Source organism: Carlito syrichta, unplaced genomic scaffold (assembly GCF_000164805.1).
Source record: "Carlito syrichta isolate Samal-C Ts95f unplaced genomic scaffold, Tarsius_syrichta-2.0.1 Scaffold309275, whole genome shotgun sequence".
NCBI lineage: Eukaryota > Metazoa > Chordata > Mammalia > Primates > Tarsiidae > Carlito > Carlito syrichta.
In genome coordinates, this window is record NW_007253371.1 from 973,439 (window position 1) to 991,960 (window position 18,522).

Below are 18,522 nucleotides of genomic sequence, written 5' to 3' on the forward strand. Positions count from 1 at the left end.
TTTCCATAAGCTCTTGCAAAGTAGTACTTGACTGCTCTGATTTTCTGTCTTCGAATCTGCAAATTGGGTGCAATAAATCCTGCCCTGTATCCCTCAAAATGATCTTAGGGAAGAAGGACTGAGGTCAACCTGGAAGTTTTCTTGGAAGATGTGACACACTTGAGCTTGACTGTGAAACCCAGGCTGGCGGCTGAAGGGAGTATGCTTTCCGCGTCTGAAGTGCATTATCCTCATTAATTCACTTCTGCGGGATGCTTAGCCTCAGCTTCATAGGACATAAACTTTGTGATTGATATTTGGTTATTTATGTACTATCAGTACCCTTTGAGAAAACAAGTACCTTGAGAGCAACTAGCCATCTGTCTCATTCCCCACTGTAGTTGCAGCACCTAGCATGTGGGCGGTGCTCAATGAACATTTGTTGGATAATTGGATGAATTAATGATTCATCTTCAGTTTCCATCAGAGCCATAAATATCGTTACTTCTTCCGGTCCTCTGATGTTCCTTTCTTTCTTAAAAAAAGTTACTGCATGCTCTTCATTGACTAGATCCATTCTGGGACCCAGGGTAACAGCTATGAGCGCCCACCAAGATCTCACAACTGAGTGGAAAAGAAAGATGAAGTGACCACAACAGCAAAAAAGATGATGAGACCTTGAATAAGGAAAATAAATATTAGGGAAGGTTTCCTGGAGGAGTTGTAGATAAAATGGAATTCTGAAAGTTGAAAGAAAGTTCATACAAAGAAGAAGAGGAAGGTATGCGAGGCTGAGAAATGTGCAAAGGAAGAGAATATTACCAAGAATTCAAGTCAGAGGAAATGCAAGGACCCAAGGTAAACATGGTGGCCATGGATGCAATGATGCAAAAACTGGTGATATCTACTGAGGCTGGACCATAAGTCAGGAAGAAGACTTCCATAGGACTCGGGAGTGCAGAGGTGTGGAATATGGGCACTGGAATAAGAAATCCCTGAGTTTATGTCCCAGGTATTTCATTCCAAGTTGCAATGATAATGCTTCCCCAAAAGTCCTGGCTTTTGCCTGTAGTTCCCCCAGAATTATCACAGCACCCCACTTTCACTATCAAAACTTCCCTAGGAGGATTATAAATGACACGGTCATTGATTCCCAGATGTGTGTCTAAGTTATTTACCTTCGATGACCCTCAGTTTACTTATCTGTGAAACCAGTAAAACGACAATTACACTCTACAGTGACTAGTAAATGAGATAATTCATGTAAGACACATGTAATATGTCTCAGCATGTAGTACGTGAACAACTGATGGTGGTGTTATTATGATGGTATATCACTTGAAGGAATATTTGTGTTTTTGTTCTTGTTTCTGGACAATGTGGAATCGTTTAAAAACACCAACACTTTGGTGGTCTTACGAAAGGAGGTCTGAGGTCAGCTTGGAAGTTTTCCTTGAGGTTGTGACACACTTGGGCTTTGCTGTGAAACACAGGCTTGACTGCCATGTGCTGTTGGTGGTTCACCTGCTTAAGGCTTGTACACTTTAAAATGTTGAGTTTTATGCTGTGTAAATGATATGTTAATCAAATTGTCATTATTAAAAGTATATAAAACACAGAAAAGATAGTTTATTCTTAGGAAAAGAAATACAAGGGCACTTGATGCTTAATATTTAAACTAGAGAATCAGTAATATTAAGAGATATGTAAGTCTACACCGAGTCATTTCTTCAGTGATGGCTCATTGGTTGGTTTCTAGACTTTTGTTAGTATCACTGTATGAAGCTGTCATATGCACATCTCTATACACTTGAACTTAAATTTCTAAGTTGAAATACTTCCAAGAAAGGCTGTACAAAAGTTTTTAGGCAGTTGGTATAAACCAGTTAGTTGTTCTTCCAACCACACCATATTTTTTGCACCCACCTGTAGAACATGGAATTAACTCCCTCACCCCTGCTATTCGTCTTGCTAAGTTGAACCTGTTTTTGTAAAGACTTAGGGGCAGGAAATGGAGACTCATTGGAAGTTATAGTTCTCACCTCTTGCTGGCCTAAGCCTGATGTCTAGGCTGAATCTCGCTACATAACATGGACCGTGGAAGTCCTGGCTAAAGAATGCAGAAGAAATTAAGTTGGGACTAATTGGTGCTGAGCCTTTAAGGCATTGGGAGATGCTGGGAATATCAGCCCTGAGCCATCATGGGTTCTGAGTCAGGCAAATGACATACTCAAAATTATACTTAATCTCTCCGTAATTAATTGAGGATCTATAAAAATAGAATAATTGCCAAACTGTCTTACAATTAGCATGTTAATACCCTGACCCTTGCCAGGTGAGCAGAGTGGATTTATATTTATATATGTGGGTGTTATGCTGGGATCCTGGGCTGGAAGGCAGAGCTTGTACAGGGGGGTGTATCACGGCTCCATTATCCCATGGACGAGCTGCTTTGTTCCAAGACAAGGATTAGTGCTAATAATTTCTCCCCAGGGAAGCACTATCTAAATCCAAGTTTTCTGCGGAGTCTGTAAATACAGCCAGAGTCCTATTGGGGAACAGGGGAGAAAAGGCGCACGTAAGTAGGTCAATCCTAATGCTTTTGTGTGCCAACAATGATGCAGGACATCAAAGTTTCCACGCCGCTTAGGCAATTGTTCTGTTTGTATTGACCAAGTTAGCCAGAAATCCAGGGGGGAGGTGACTGACAGTATGAAAAGCCAGCAAGGCTTCCGGAGACCCCTCCTCCACCACACACAAAAACCCCAAATCCTATTCACATGGAGCAGCGGATGCCTGAGTGCCAGGAAGCATCCATGGGTGCCTCTCTGAGCTCTGTCTTGTGGAAACTAGATCTGAGGTCTCCCCACCCCCAGAGCTTTGGGATAGTATGTTTGGTTGTCATATATTGGTGGGATACGTACAAATGGCTATGTTTTAAGTGCGTCCCATGATCCAGTTTATTTTAAGAACACGTTATTTCTGGAAGGGGTCCTACCTAACTCTACTTAGGTGAAGTGATGTGGTAGAAAGGCAACGTTGCAGACTGCGGATCAGGGGACTTGGGTTCCAGATTCAGACCTGCAACCAAGTTTCTGTGCAGCTTGAGGCCAGTAATGTCATCCTCTGTTCAGTGCATTTAAAATCAGGAACTAAGCCGGGCTCGGTGGCTCAGCCTGTAATCCCGCACCTTTGGGAAGCTGAGGTGAGTGGATTGCCTGAGCCCTCGGGTTCGAGACCTGCCTGGGCAGGCGAGACCTCATTTCTACAATAAATAAAAAAAATAATTAACCGAGTGTGGTAGCGTGCGCCTATAATTCCGGCTACTCGGAAGGCTGAGGCGGAAGGATCGCCGGAGCCCAGCAGGTCGAGGCTGCTGTGGCCGCTCCGGAGCGGCCACTGCACTCCAGTCTGGATGACAGAGTGAGACTCCAACTCAAAAATAAATAAATAAATAAATAAAATCAGGAACTGGGCTGGGTGGCTTCTGGGAACTCTTCTACGTTACTACTACTACGAATAATAATAATTCAAATGATCTCCAAAGGTAAACCTGAATAATTTGGGGAGAAGGGAGAAGGGTAAATTTGCAGATCTGTCACATGAGGAAAGGATTATTGAAGAAAAGGAATGAACATTTTCTTCTGTGCTTATTGTGTGTTAGGCTCTCTTCCATTGTGCTTTTCCATGGAATCTTTCACACTATCCCCTGAAGTGGCATCACCTCCATGCTTGCAAGCAAATCAGAGTTTGCAACACCCTCAAGTCATGCAGCTAGCAAGTAGCAAATGTGGGTAAGTCCTTCTCTGAGAGAGTTAAGAGTAATACCATATGTGGGTCAAACAATTTTACAGGTGCGTTTGAAAGAATCAGTATTTATTCATGTAATCTTCCCAACAATGCTATGATGTAGGAAGTTGGGTGACTTTACAGATGAGGAAATTGGGGTACAGAGTGGGTAAATGGCTTATTTAAGACCAACAGGTTAACGAACATCTGGGAAGAAAAATTGCTTGCTGAATGCATGACCGAGGGATTGCATCATGAAAGGATGACGGAATGCATCAGACAAAGGAAGACTTGTCCCGTCCCTAATTAAGATCCTTCAGGGACTTCCCAGCACTGAGTCCAGATGCAAGTTCCTTCCTGTAGCCTGGGACACCTTGGAGGACCTGACCAGTTGACCACCCCGGGTGTTCCGGCCATGTCTCCTCTGCCCTCCCAGCCTCGCTCCTGGGGCCTTGCTTCCCAGAATGCACCAGGCTCTTTTTCAGCCCAGAGTCCTCACGCCTGCACTTCTATACCTCTTCTATTCCATCATTCTTCCCTGGCCACCCTTTACTCGTTCTTAAAGTCTCGGAGGCGATTTCCTCAGAAAGGTCTTCCCTGAACCCACACCAACACATATCTTAACCAGAACCATAATAACCAACACTTGTGCAAGCAGGCTTGGAACATTTCCACAGAAGCAAACTTATTTAACCCTAACTCAGGCGAGGAAACTCAGGCACAGTGAGAAGAACGGGAATTTCTTCTCCCTGGTCCACACAGTGAGTGTGAGATGGGGCTGAGATTCATGCCCGCTGGTTCCAGAGTCAGCTTCTAACTGCTACACGATCCACACACTCCATCAACCTTTTTAGTAGTCCTCCCTTTTTCTTTTCACAGTGTGCAACATCTTGTCAAATAGTTAGTGCCTGCTGTTTATTTATTCAACCATCCATCCACCCATCCATCCACCCATCCGTATTTTTGTCTTTCTTTCTCTTATCTAACTCCTTCCACAGACTCTGAGTTGTGTCCAGGAAGGCTCCTGTGATTTCTTTTACCGCTGTATGCTCAGAGTTGCCACAGTGTCTGTCTCAGTGGAGTCCTCAACAAGTACATGCACAGAGTCCAAATCCACGCTCGGCACCACGTTACGCATGGGATAGAAAGGAAGATTTGGAGACAGTCCCTCTACTCGAGGAGGTCACAGTGTGCCGGGAAAGGGATTCCTCCATTACAGAACGGTGACAGTCAGGATGCTGTGGATATCTGAGGGGGAATCCTGTGTCTGCTGAGAACATCTGGGGGACTTCCCCCAAAGGGAACCCCTTCCCAGACGAGCTGTGTCAGCTGCCCATGCTGCTGACTGATAAAATGACCAAAGCATTCCAGTCTTTTTCATGCATCTGTCTGGGAAAGGGGCGTGTGACCTGCATTCTGCTTTGGAAGGGCTGTCATGTATACAAGGGAGCTGACGTGCACTGCGTGACCCCAGGAGACAGAAACCTCAGATTTCAACTTGACAGAAGCTCTGCTGAATCCAAGTAGTGTTCCAGCGAGGAGACTCTATCACGAGTGGGAGCTCTCTGGCCCTGGGCGTGATCAGGAGAAGGCAGGTGGCTTTTGTCAGGGCAGCTGAGTGGGAAACCAGTGGAGAGGTGAGGTCCAGGGGTCACTCCCATGGCCCTCAAGTTTTATTCCCCTGTGCTTTGTACAGAGAGCACTGGATTCTATTCAACACTGCTTTGGGAGCTCAACCTTTTATGTGGGAGAAGTCAAATATGTTTTAAGGAAACAAAGTCTACCATTTATAAAGCCACCATAAAGTAGAACCTTTTATGTTTTAAAAGTTGTAATGATATATTTCATGATGTCCCAAATATGTATATATATACACACACACACGCACACACACACACACACACACACGCACACACACACATATATATGTATATATATATATATATATATATATCTGGAAGAACTAATATTGAAAAGCAACAAGCCAGAAGTAAAATCATCCATAATCTTCTCACCTTGATATCAGGTTTATAAATTGTTTTACCTGTTTTATTCCGGTCTTGCTTTCTATAGCCATATACGCATATTTTTTATTTTAATCTTGCTTTTTCTCTTCAAAAAGTACTGTGAGCATGTTCCATGTCGTTAAGTAGCCTTCCACAACATGACTGTTAATAGCTGCTTAGTATTTCATTTTATGGCTGCTTCATAAATTAGTTAATCACCCCAATACCAGTGAAAATTCAATTTGTGTTTCCATATTTTTAGCAGCCTAAACAATGGAATGCATCTGCTTGTATGTAGATATTTTTCACACATGCGGTTGTTCCTTTATGAAAAATCTCTGAAATGTAAATTGCCGAGTCAAAGGGAACACCCATCTATAAAGCGTTTGCTATATGTTACTGTCCCCAGGAACAATCTTATCAACTCATAGTCCTTCAGCAGTGTTTGAGAGGGCTTACTTGGGGTGTCATGTGAAGCCTTTGCCTGGGAGCTCGTGTCTTCTGCACTGTGATGGGGAAGACAGAACCCACATACAGGGCCACAAGGCTGTCGGACGCTGATGTTAAGGTCTGGGATTAAGTCGCAGCCTTACTGCCTCCTAAGCCACTCATTGCCTCTGAAAGTCAGTTCCATCATCTGGAAATGGTTATAAAATCCAGCAAAGTCCTCACTGGGGACGATGAAAAGGCTCCATCTCCCAGTAGGACTTTGCATATGGAAGATGGTCGAGAGGGTATTTCCGGCCTCAAGGGACCTAATGGTCAATGATGAGTCAAGCAAACGGGCATACCTGACTAGAAATGAGTTCAACAGACTGGGCTCATGCCCCGGATTCACCTGTACCAGATGTGGCCCTAGGCCTGGTACTAAGCTTACCTAGGCTCAGTTTTCTGACTAAATTAGCCAATACCCATACCATGCTTAGCATAGTGCTTAGCATATAATTCGCACAGCATTCGTGCATATAAATAAATAAAATAAACCTTCTATGTGTCACCCTGAGTTTAGACCTTTACCCTCTACAATTAGATTTTCACAAGCTCCCACTCTGCAAAATCATTATTTTACTTCCATTTTCTGAATGAGGAACTTCAGAGAGTTGAAATAAGTTGCCTAAAGTTGCAAAGCTACTAAATGGAAGAACTAGCATTGAACTCGGCTCTTTTATTACTTCAAGGAAATCCTCTTAGCAGTAGTAGTAGTATTTGGATAGATAAAAAGAATGGTTCTTTCACCAACATTATTTCATTTATTCCACAGCAATATTTTTGTTTACTTGTGTGCTTATTTATTAAGGTACAATTTGCATTCAGTAAAATTCACTCCTTTAAGGCATACTGTTCTGAGACTTAGCAAATATACACAGGCATTAATCACCACCACATTCCAGATTGAGACTATTTCCATCTGCAGTAGTTTTCTTGTCTACACCATCACCTCCCCCACATTCCCAGACCCTGGCCTCTACTTACCCGATTTCACTCCCTAAAGTTTGGTTGATTCCAGAATCTCATGTAAATGGAGCCATTTGATAAATAATCTTTTGAGTCTGGCTTCTTTTACTTAAACGTGATACGCATGGGATTTTCCATGTTGTTGTGTGTATCAGTAGTTTGTTCCTTTCCTTGCTGACACAGAAACCTTTTTAAGGTAGATACTGCCTCCACTTTACAACTGAAGAGACTGAGACCTGAGGACATTACCTTTCTGAAAGTCACACAGCCAACATCGGGGTCAAGTTCTGCCGTCTAATACATTGAATGCAGCAGACACAGGAAGGGGTTTGCACCTCACTCTGCTATGATTTATAGACACACCATTGCTGTAGTTTGTGTCTCCCTGTTATATGATGGCTTCCTGGGGGCAAAGATTCGTCCCAGTTCACTACATGCACACACATTCAGGAAACCCTTGTTAAATTCAGCCAAAAGACAAGGAGACATCTCAGAAAGTAAAATCGGCATAATAAGACAATCCTGTAATGCATACAGGAAAGCACTTTCAGTTTTCATTTCGAGGCACAGAAAACGGTAATAGACATGAGGGCCAGGAAGTGAATCTACACCCTCTAGCAGTCCCTTAACTCAAGTGTTTACAGACCCCACGGTGGGAAGAACAACACCCATTGGAGAAACAAGAAAGTCTCCGCGAGAGAGGGTGTGTCTCAGAAAGAGAAGGGTTCAGGATTTAGCTGTGTCCACAGTCATTAGAAAGCTAAGAATCAAAGATCCCACTTTCTGAGTGTTTCAGGACCCACAAATGAACACAATACATGCCCTAAGTCTCTTGTAGCCACTTTGTCACATAGGTGTTATTATGTCCATGAAGAAATTAAAAACTAGGTTTAGAGAGGTTAGATCTCAAGACCCAAGCCATGGATTAGTAAAAATGCATGCTGAAATTCAAATAAAGTCCAATCTGGTGACTTTCTCACAGGGAGAAGGGGAGAAGATTCTTGAAAATCAGTTTCCTAAATTTGAGTCAATCAGTGAATAGACATTTTGGAATATATAGTATTATTAACTACAATCGCCCTGCTGTGTCACAGATAGTCGGAATGTATTCTTTGTGTTAACTAACATCTCCTCAAGTCCCGTCTTCCCTGGCCCTCCAGACTGTGGTAACCACCATTCCACTCTCTACTTCTATGAGTCTGACTTTTTAAAATTCCTCATATGAGATCATGATGTTTCTCTGTGCCTGGCATACTTCGCTTAACATAAGATCCTCTCAATTTTAAAATGTTCTCACCCCAAGTAATGATAAGTATGTGAGGTGTTGAATATGTCAATTCGTCTGGTTCAATCAGTTCACAGTGCACCCACATATAATCACATCACATTGTCCTCTGTATCCGTTGTATATACAATGATTATTTGCTGAGTAAATATAAATATAGAAAATAAAAATAAAGAAAACATACTAATTCAGGTGAAAGCACCTCAAGCGTCCATAGACAGAGGAATGAGCAAATGAAGTCCAGTAAATACACACAATGAAATATTAATCAGCCTTTAAAAGAAAGGACATTCCACTACATGCAACATATGGATGAACCTTGAGCTTAATAGGCTAAGTGAAGTAAGCTGGTCACCAAAAGACGAATGCCACTTACATGGCACACTTAGAATAGTCAAGATCATAGGCACAGAAGATACAATAGTGGTTGCCAGGATCTAGAGAAAAGGGGGAAGGAGAGTTATTGTTTAATGGAATTCGTGTTTGATATGTGGCCACACGAAAGAATTTCTGTAGATGGATGGCGGTGATGCTTGAATGTACTTAATGCGAATATACTCAATGCCACTGAACTATACACTTAAAAGTTATCCATGTGTATTTTGCCACAATTTCAAGAGCTTCCATGAATTTGAAATTTTCCAGTACTGTACAGCCTCCAAGTGGCAAAGCCCACGGAGCCAGCCCGATGGTCTCTTCCTCTACATGAGTTGATCCTGCAAAGGAATTTAATTTATATCATTTCAAGTGGTGTTCTTTGAGCCCTGCCCTGCACGAGACCACATGCTAGAGGCTAACAAGAAGGGGCCTGAGAGTCCCTCTCAGGGAGGAATTCATATTCCTCCAGGAGATGGGTTAGCCCACAAACCAAGGCATGACCGAGAGGTATGTGGCTATAGCCTCCTGCAACAAACTTGGTGGAATCCGAGAAGGAGAAAGATTCCTTCTGTTTAGAGGAGCTCTGGAAACTTTCGGGAAAGAGCCAGCTTTGGGGATATTTTATACCTTTGAGAGTAGTGAGACATCCTGGGAGGAAACCAGCCCAAGGGAAGCAGCAGCCCAGGCAAAGGTTTGAAGGTGAAAGGAGGCGCAGAACCTGCTCTGTCAACGCACAGTGTCTCTTAGAAATGAGATGAGAAATTAAATAGACTGAGGCCAGCATATCGCTTCTCGTTGACAAGCACCGTGGCACGATAGGGCTCACAGTGAGAGGTAGATGGACCTGCTACGAGAACTCCAAGAAGAGGTCCCCTGCTGAACTGGGGCTCCATGTCCCTGATGGCCACTGGGGAGGGTCTGCTTCCGGGGAGCAGAGAGAATGTTTGTTCCGTGCGTGCAGCTCATGCCCACATGTACGTGGGAAAGCACTAGAGGAAGACCAGGAGAGGGGTGGTGAGAGCTGGGGTGGATGAGACCCTGCACAGTTGGTCTCACATAGCCTCTTTGGGTCCCCACACCAAACGTTGCCAGCGGGTCGTGGGTGGAGGAGCTTGGGGTCCGGAACAAAAGACTGTCACGTTAGAGACACAGGGAAGAGAGAACAAAGAGAGAGATGCTTGAAGCCAGGCAAAGATAAAACAGCCGATAGAAGACAAAGCCCCGGAAGGGCGGTGCTGGGACCTTCTTAGCCGTATGGGGAACTGACAGGTGGGCATGAAAGGGGGGCAAGACTGGGACAAGCGAGGCTCAGGTGCCAGCAGCCCAGGGGTGCAGGGCTTTGTTCAGTCTGACTGAGCAGTCAGTCTGCTTATATTGAAAATGCACTCTGCTAAGCAGAAGGCAGTCTATATTTAGATTTTTCTTTTAATCTTGAAACAGAAGAAAACGGCAGCAAAGGACTTCCTTGTCAAGTCCTAATTCAAGTTGAACTTCTAAAGACTTGGAAGAGGTGTTTGTGACATCGAAGCTTTTGCGAGCATTGACACGGAAAACTCAGGAGGAGGGGACAGGTAGGAATGTCTCCTCTTTGTCTTTTTGCTTTGCCACCGGAGCCACGAGATATCAGCTCCGTCCTGTGAGGTGCTTGGTGTTTACAATGCTGTGTCATATTCACTGTTCTATCTGATCCTGCGGATGGCTCTGGGGGTGAGTGGAGTCATGTCCAGACCTTCCCTTTTGCCGACAGTGTTTGAGCCTTGGACAGGTCCAAGGACTTTCCTCCCAGGGTTGATCATCTCATGAAAGGCAGACTCAGACTTGGAGCACAGGTCTGCTCATGCTGGTCCCAAGGAAGGAGTGGTTTTGGCCACTGAACAAGCCATAGGCTTTGAAGTTCGACTTAGGTTGAGTCCCAGAGATGCCAGGTTGGAGCCAGGTAAGCTTCAGAAGGTTTCTTATCCTCTCGGATCTTCCATCTCCTAGGGACAAAAGCAGCAGCATTTGAAGATTCGATGAGACAACACACATGCCCAGAGTGGCATTTGAAATCTGATGATGGCAGCAGCTATTTTCCTGGGCTCGTAGGGCATAGGCAATAGAGTGGACGATTCCAAACACAGAGCTTTCTCTGGGAACGTGGAGCCCTGGCTGGGTTTTCCCTCCATGCCCATGGCTTTCTCCATGCCTCACCTGCATTCCAGCCGTCTATGCATCCCAGTCGTCTATGCAAACCGTGATGGGAATCTGTACTGGGGCTGAGGTCCTTGTGGGTTTTTTTTGTTTTTGTTTTTGTTTTTGAGTTGGATCTCACTCTGTCACCCAGACTGGAGTGCAGTGGCCACTCCCTGCCACTGCAGCCTCCACCTGCTGGGCTCTGGCGATCCTTCTGCCTCAGCCTTCCAAGTAGCTGGAACTACAGGTACTCGCTACCACACCTGGCTAATATTTCTGATTTATTGCAGAGACGAGGTCTCGCCAAGTTGCCCAGGTGGGTCTCGAACCCGCGGGTTCAGGCAACCCACTCACCTCGGCCTCCCAAAGCACGGGATTACAGGCTGAGCCACCAAGCCCGGCAAGAGACTGAGGTCTTTGAGGTCTCTGCTCCATAAAAAGCAAACTTTGCCCTACTTAGATTCAGAACTGGTGGAGCAAAGAGGTAAGAAATTAAGCAGTTTGAAGCCAACATATCTCTTAATGTTGCCAAGCTCAGTAGGAGGACAGGACTCACAGTGAGAGGCAGATGAATTTGCTACGTGAGCTCCAGGAAGGGCTCACCTGCTGAACTGGGGCTCCCATGTCCATGATGGCCGCTGGGGAGGGCCTGCTTCCGGGAGCACAGAGGATGTTTGTTCTGCTCATGGCCAACTGTATATGGAAAAGCAGTGAAGGAAAGTAGGAACAGGGGTGACAGGAAGCTTCATCCACTTAGAAGGCAAAGCAAGAAGGGAGAAGGCAGCCTGTTCTGACTCACCCCACATCGGCATGTTTCTTTCTAACACTGTGGACTTGAAACTGTGGCGTGTGATGCCACTGTCTCCAGAAAGGAGATGACCAAATCAAGAGTCTGCCTAGTTGGTCCCACTCACGGTCATGGGCTCCTTGCCTGATACTTACCCCAATCTCTTGCGTGGGCTTCTGGAGGGCTGTTTAGATTTTGCCACATGAAAGCTCTGAAATGGGCAAACAAGAAGGCTTCGTCTGAACTTGACCCGTATCTTTCTCCCTGAACCATTCCCAGCCCTGCTGTCCAACCATCGGAGGCACTACAATGAGATGAACTGCCCAGAAAAACAGACTAATAATACACTGCAGAAGGCCACCCCGCTGATCAAACCACGACGTTCAAGATGCCCCAAACTCCAATAGTTCTCGTTCTCATTAACAGACAGTCCTGCAGCGAAGATATCGTGAAGATGAAATCGTTTTGCAAGTGGAGCTCAAAAGTAATTTAAGACAGCAATCATGAGACGTCTTGTCCTTTTTAGGTTAAAACATCAAAGCTCAAAATTCTGGGGTTAAAGTACCCGAACTCTCTTCCATGGTTTATTTTTTCCTCGGTCTTGGCCTGCGGAGTCCTGGATTTATGGGGGTGCCTTGGGGTTCCCAGAGCAGCTACAGCCTAAGTTGTTTCCTGTCGAAGTGGGTGTGGTCTCTTCAGGGCTGAGAGGAAGCCTGAGCGCCAACTCTCTTCTGAGCCTCTCTGAGCGCCAACTCTCTTCTGAGTTGAAAGAATTAGTAAGACAAATGGTATTGACAAAATGAACGCTGTTTTCCAAACCACTAAATGCTGAATGCGTGCCAACTACCAATCCTAAAGCACTTTTTCTTAGCTATCCCAGCAAAAAGATGTTTCTCAAGCCCAAATCTTAGCGCTGTCAGACTCTTACAGCAACCCCGAGAGGAGGACAGTGGAGAAAGTTTCCTGGCTTTGCCCTGTGGGGTTGCCAGTCCATTCATGTCAGTCATCTGGACCCCAAAAGGTGACACATTAAACGCGCATGGGGAGTGTCTTCCAGGAACAGTTCAATTCACACCATGGGCAGTTACCACGTTGAAGTATCTTGCCTCTTTTCTCAGAAAGAGGCACTGTCTTTCCTTCCCATGGGGGCATTTCAAACCTCCTCTCACTTTTCCTCCTGACCCAGTGGTCCTGCCCTACAGTACTCAACTGTGGCTATACACAAATCATAGTAAGTGGGATTCTGGCACTTTCTGTCCTAGAGCCCAGGGGCCGTTTAAACTCACAAGCTAGGACACAGCTTTGGAAGGAGACCTATGTTTGCTGGTCCACGCACCTGTTCTGGCTAGAAAAAGATGCTCTCATATTCCTGTCCCACAGCTCCTGTACATGCCCATGGGCCTCCGGGCCCACAGAAGCCTAAACCTGTCATTCCTCAGCCTCAGCGTGTCCTGTTCAAGGGACATCTTGTGGCATCTCTTTATCCCCCAGTAGTGAGATCAATCTCTGTTCTTTCTTGGATCGTCTCAGAGCAGCCATCTCCCCCACAAGAGTTCAAAAACTGTTTTGAGCCAGGCTCGGTGGCTCAGCCTGTAATCCCGTGCCTTTGGGAGGCTGAGGTGAGTAGATTGCCTGAGCCCGCGGGTTCGAGACCCGCCTGGACAAGCGAGACCTCATCTCTACAATCAATCAAAAAAATTAGCCAGGCATGCTAGCACGCACCTGTAGTTCCAGCTATTTGGAAGGCTGAGACGGAAGGATCGCCGGAGCCCAGCAGGTCAAGGCTGCGGTGGCCGGGGGCAGCCACTGCATTCCAGTCTGGGCGACAGTGAGACTCCAACTCAAAAAAACAACAACAACAACAACAACAACAGAAAGCTGTTTTGAGTAGTGGAAAAAGCGTCTTGATAGATGTATTGCATCAAATGTAGAGCACTTTGAAGGTGATTGAGGTATAATCTTGTCAGAATAAACACAATATTTTATAAATAAATTCTGGTTTTATGGGGGGAATCCTCCTCATCACTCTCTCTGGCTGTGGGTTCTAGGACTGGTAGGTAGGAAGGAACTAATGTATAGAGAATAATACAACGTACTGACCCAGGTAAATGCACATATGCAAAATGCATAAATACATAATACATACATGTATTAATCCAGGTAAGACAATATGACAAGATTTCTCCCTGGAAATGAGGGAATATGACAGATGGGAACGAGATGCACAATATTGAATTCACAGGATTTGGGGACCCATTTGACATAAAAGGGAGAAAAAAAAGCCTTTATAGATAATTCTCAGGTTTCTCATTTGATAATGTAACTTGGTTCCTGTTATCAAGTTACATTATATAATAAATAGAGCATCTTCCTGCAAAGATCTATGACCCAGCTATAAAATCTAGTTTGGGAAATACTGTCCAGTCACAGGGTTGCCTGGACCCCAGGGTAAATTTTCAGAGTCTGAGAGAGAAAATTGGATACCCCCCAACTTATTCAAGTCTGTGGGTTGAGAAGATTTCCATCTTAGAATTTGTTGGACTTGGTTTGTAGTAAGACTCTCCTTACTCCAAACGGTTGACATTACCTCATTTTTTTTTTCTGGGTAGGCTGTCATACATTAGTGTAGGGAAAGCGGGGGAGGAGGAGCTTTAATGCTGAATGACAATGGCATTTATTTTCCTTAGCTGATAGCCAAGTGTCTCTGATTCAGACCAACTGAACTAATTGAACGAAAAAGAATGTTAACAGTCCTGGCTACTAGACTGTATTTAAAAGCAATTGTTCTCAATCAATAAATCCTGCTGGATTGTTTGATTTCATTAAAGATGTATTTGTTACCAAGCAGCTGGTGCTCAAACAGCTGCTTTGGATGGAGATTTCCGCCTCTCTCTTGGATCATGGGCAGGGTCGCATTTGCACACTTTCAGCCACAAGTGACAGTACGACTCCTGCTCATGAAACAGTGACGGGCCCTGCAAACCGGCCTCACTGCTGTCCCTGAGGCTGAGAGAGAGCAGGAAGGCATGGGAGGCCGATTCCCTCTTCTCCAGAAACCATTTCATCTCGTGGGCAGGGGCAGGGATGCCAAAAATCATTTTTACATATGACTCACCAAAGTCACCGGGGATGAAGCACCCTACTCCTCCGGCTTCTGATCTAGCAATCTGTGCAAACCTTTCCTGAACTCCAGCTCTCCACCAGAGGATAGAGGAAAAACGTGATCCCCATGGCGGGCATGTATCGATAGTGGTCTTGCACATTGGTGGGTGGGTACTACTTCCTTTGAGTTGATCGCATGGGTGTCCTGGTTTGATCCTTACTTCAGACCGCAGACAATGTATTCTCATCCCATGTTTTCAGCTGGCAAAGGTGAGGCACACAGAGATCTTATTTCCTTGCTTTTCCTCTTACGATGTGTAGTGAAATGTTTAATTTTGTGTCATGTCTGTCTCTCCCACTAGACAGATGCTCTGTGAAGGCTTGGGTGGTGTCTACTCTGCGTGCTCTATAGAGTCTCTGTCTATTACACCGCTCTACCTATCACAGCCTTCTACCTATTACACCCCTCTGTCTATTACATCACCCCAACACGGTGGTGCGGCTAAGACTTGTATATTCCTTCCAGCCCAGTCGGGTCTCACCACACATACCTGTGACATGACCTCAGATGGCTCTACTTCTTTATGTCTTCATTTCTTCACCCCAAAAGCAGAGACAATCATACAATATGCCTCCTAGGACATTGCAGAGATTAAATAAGTCCATGTCGGCAGTACACAGACCATTGTCAAAGCTCCACAAATCGCAGCTCTGACCACTCCTGTATGAAACGCTCTGTCAACGTTTGTTAAATGAATGAACACATGAAATGGGAGAACAGAGGAACCCCACGGCTTATGACAAGAAAACAGAATGGAGACGCAGACCAGAGGGAGGTTGCAACAAATCCTTAACCTGACTTTGCTCTGTTTTGAAGGGTGGGCACAATTTTGCAGGATGAAGTGGAGAACGTGTGCCGTAGGGGTGGGGAACAGAGCGTGCAAGCATGCTGGGAACACGTGGCAGTCCAGGAGGTCGAGGGACCTCACGTGAGGGGCAGTGGGTGGCCAGAGGCTGACCGCACTGAGATGTCCTGATGCGGTATCCACGGGTTTCACCAAAGATGAGACATGTTGCTGCAGACACTGTAGAGAATCTGAGTCAGCTTTTCATTCTGTGCAAGCACAAACAGGTACAGCTTCCCTAGTCTCCAGGGAGAATGTTCCTCTTCCTTCTCCTCTGAGCCCAGTTTCCCAGTGACCTCCTCCAAGAAGCCTTCTCTGATGCCCCTGCTAAGTGTGCCATCTCCTCCTCGTACACCCACATGCTCTGTGCTGCTGGCAACAATTCATATGGCCTCGCAGAGTCATTCACATCTGCCTTTCTCCCTGGACCATAGTCCCTTAGAGACTAGGACACGCTGAACTTTCTTGTGCGTAAACGATACACAAGAAGCACCTGCTGACTTGAACCTCTGGTTTCCAAGTCAGTGGCCGCATCCCCTGCCAAGAACGTTCAAGATCCTCTGACAGAGACACAGGATCTGTAGCCGGCTGCCCAGAGCCTGGTAGTGGGAATAATGGTGACTTTTTCTAGTGCAATAGACCTGAGTTCAAATGCAAATGGTGTGACATCTGTCTGCTACCTCGTTACTCTGAGCCTCAGTTTACCTGTTTCTTTCTGACCCCCCACCCAAAGCAGGGGCTAATGGTTCGCTTATCTACTCCCACTCTCCAGGATGTGCTGGAATTCCCCTTACAACTCCTGAGAGCTAATTGCTCTCTCTTCCCAACTTTGGGCTTAGTGGCATAAAGCAGGAAGCTTGAAAAGGGGATTTACACCACAGAGATTGGCAAAATATACAAATCAGGGCTTGCTCCTTCTGCAGAGATGGTTGTTAAACATTTACCAGCACTGCCTATCGACCATGTGGATCTGTTAATGCCCTCATGGCTAATAATGCAATTGATCACTTATAAAAATGACAATGATAATGACCTTGATGATGTTTTACATTGACACCATGCTTTAGAGTCAATACAAGTTTTTTTTTTTTCTTTATGCAAGTTTTCCATAAGCCCCATAAAGTCAGGAAATGCACTCGATGAGTTTATTTCTGGGGTGTCTACCCTAGCACAATCTCTTGCAGGCTGACCCTGTACAGGCAGGCTGGTTGTGCACTGCTCAAAGGTGTCCAGCCAAGTAAGCTAAAAGAGACCCGCATCCAGCTTGCCAAACAGCGTCTCTAGGGCTATGTCTGCTCAGAGGTCTCATTTTTGTCCAATTCTACCAAGTGCTTGGTGATCTATGTGGCCTCTGGCACATCAAATTTACATATTAAGAAACAAATTAGAGGCAGGGTCACTGTAAATATTTACTGAGTAAACAATTGGGTGTTTTGGGGTTACTCTACCAGCCCGAGTTTTGGTGTTGCAAACTCCATTTTACAGCAAAAGTATCTTGTTTCCTCAAGATCACATTCTAGCCTCATGATTAAGAGCATGGTCCTTGAGCCAGAGCACAGCCCTGCTTCCTACCCCATTACTGTGTGACAGTGGCAAGTGGCTTACCCTCTCTGTGTCTTCATTTCCTCGTTTGTAAAGTGGAATAGTCATAGTACCAACTTCTTAGGGTTGTTATGAAGATTAAATGTATTGATCTACATAGATTACATATTACCATGTGCTTATTAAGACCTTATGTAACTGGCAGTTATTTATATGTAAGATGGCACTAAAAGCTAAGTGTAGAAGGTCATTTTCTTTCTTTCTTTCTTTCTTCCTTTTTCGTACTTATCAAGGAGACACATTCTTTTGGGAACTTTGTACATGTGAAGGGTGCATCTAAAATGATAACATCTTAAACGATAACATGAATTAGATATTCTGATTCTCTTTTTACATTAAGAAGCCAGGAAAATAAGTGAATTGCCAAAGCTTGCATAGCAAATGATTATTTAAAACTATATCTGTCAGCATTCACAACCTAGGTATGGCTTACCTCTATGAAAATCCAGGTGCTCTTATTCTCAGTCCACTGAAAAGTAAGTCACCGTAGACAGTCGTGCTTTTTAAGTAACTGAATATTGAATTCTTTCAGCAAGGAAGTTTTCTTAGTTTTAGCCATCTTTAATATAAATTCCTGAGAAGTATAAACGTACCTCACAGGTATTGTGGGTTTGGTTTCAAACTACCACAATAAAAGTAAATATCACAGGGAAGCAAGTTCACATCAAGTTTTTGGTTTCACAATGTATATAAGAGTTATGTTTATGCTGTAGTCTATTAAGTGTGCAATAGCACCGTGTCTACAAAAAATGTACATACCTTAATTAAAAATTGCTTTACGCCGGGTTCGGTGGCTCAGCCTGTAATCCCGCGCCTGGGGAGGCTGAGGTGAGTGGATTGCCTGAGCCCGCGGGTTCGAGACCTGCCTGGACAACTTGGCAAGACCTCATCTCTACAATAAATCAAAAAATTAGCCGGGCATGGTAGCACGCTCCTGTAGTTCCAGCTACTTGGAAGGCTGAGGTGGAAGGATTGCTGGAGCCCAGAAGGTCGAGGCTGTGGTGGCCGGGAGCGGCCACTGCACTCCAGTCTGGGTGACATAGTGAGACTCCAACTCAAAAA